The following is a 1,781-nucleotide window of genomic DNA, read 5'->3' on the forward strand; positions in this document are numbered from 1 at the left end:
AGACAATTTACACTTAAAATAAGAAAACACAATTCCATTGTCTTAATTTAAGTGCATATTATCTAATTATCTTTTAAGAGTAGAAATACACTTTCCATTGGCAAACCAAACTACCTCATTTACCTACTCAAATTAAGGCTAAATTCACCTAATTTAAGACATTTTTACTTATTTCAAGATCGTTTTTCCAGTGTATGTCCTCCAGAAGTCTAAGCCCATAGCAGCATAACTATAGAGGTAGTTAACAAGCCTTCTAGAAATCTCCTCTCTGGTTCTTGGTACACGAGAAGAATTTCCTCAGACAAGATTCAGCACATCGCTTAAGGAAGAGAGGGTGAGAGAGCAAGAGAGAAGTGGAGAAAATGGGAAAGAGAGGGAGCAGGAATTCCAGCATGTACAGACTAGCAGCACTGACAGCGTGTTTGCACAAAGGAAGCATCCAGATTTTAAAACAATATCAATACATATGCTGTTCTGCATAGTGATGATGGTCCATCTATAGATCTGCTGATGCCTTCCTTTTTATCCTGACTTAATGCATTAGGATATTAAAGTCTGTTGATGCAGCAGCATGCATGTATGCATAACTGCATTGGTTGCACTATAGATAGAGGGTCTTACTCACCCTCTGATTCACGAAGTATGTCCCAATAATCTGGAGAGTGGTGTAGGTGAGGCTACCTCTCACGGGTGAGTAAACGATACTTAAATGTTGAGCAAGGAAGAAACATTTAAGGCTAGAATTAAATTTCAGGGCATATTTTTCAGCCTAAATATAAGTCTGTAGAAATATAGATAAATATATGTAAAAATGAAACATAAGGTATTTAAAATACTATTTTCAGCCAGCTTAGTATTTCAAAATAAAGAACTCCCGAACTTTCTCACAATATTTTATTTTATATGGGTTTTATATGATGGACCTACACACTGCAGGATGTTTGCACTCAATGTTCTACTCAAACGGTGTGCCCTGCGACGCCCGTAGAGGTCCGTTAGTGAACAAAGGAGAACAAATAGCATCATGAAGACCAAGGAACACAGCTGACAGAGCAGACACGAGGAAAAGTTTAAAGCAGAGTTAGGTTATAGAGCAACATCTCAGACTGTCACAGAACCTCATTCAAAGCAATACCCCCAAACAGAAAGAATATGGCTCCAATCAAAGAGGAAACAGCCTTCAACCTGAACTAGGAAAGAACTGGACTAGTTTAGATAGATGAAAAGGACAGGCACTTTTTATGTTAGTAGGTCACTTTACTTTACAAAAATCCTATGTGGCGTTCACCACCCGTGAACACTGGGACGGAACTCAATGGGAAAGGAAATGATTCTGATTTCAACCTTTGCGTATATTAGCTGCGACATATGAATCAAGATGCCATGACTGAAAAAATGTGATTGACAGATGACCGCTGATATATGATTGGCCGAATTTAGGCGTACAGGCTGACGTATAACTAACTGGCCTGCAAAGGATAACGGGGGAAAAAACACAGATTTTAAGACAGGATTTTTTTTTTTAATGAAAATGTTCTAAATTTTGGGACAATATTGTCTGAAAAAGAGTACATTTATATACATGTTTAATCCAGAATGATTTGACATTTAAATATGACTTCCCTACGACTTTAAACTTGGTTGTTATATAACTAGTGTTAGATTCCATCAATGTTGGTGGTGACATAACTGTTATATGCAGGACTTTGGCCTCTATCTGAAGGGTTGCTGGTTCAATCCCTGGTTCTGACATCAATGTTGCTGCTCTAATTAACTTATAT

Source organism: Cyprinodon variegatus, unplaced genomic scaffold (assembly GCF_000732505.1).
Source record: "Cyprinodon variegatus isolate N-32 unplaced genomic scaffold, C_variegatus-1.0 Scaffold467, whole genome shotgun sequence".
In the NCBI taxonomy this organism is placed as follows: domain Eukaryota; kingdom Metazoa; phylum Chordata; class Actinopteri; order Cyprinodontiformes; family Cyprinodontidae; genus Cyprinodon; species Cyprinodon variegatus.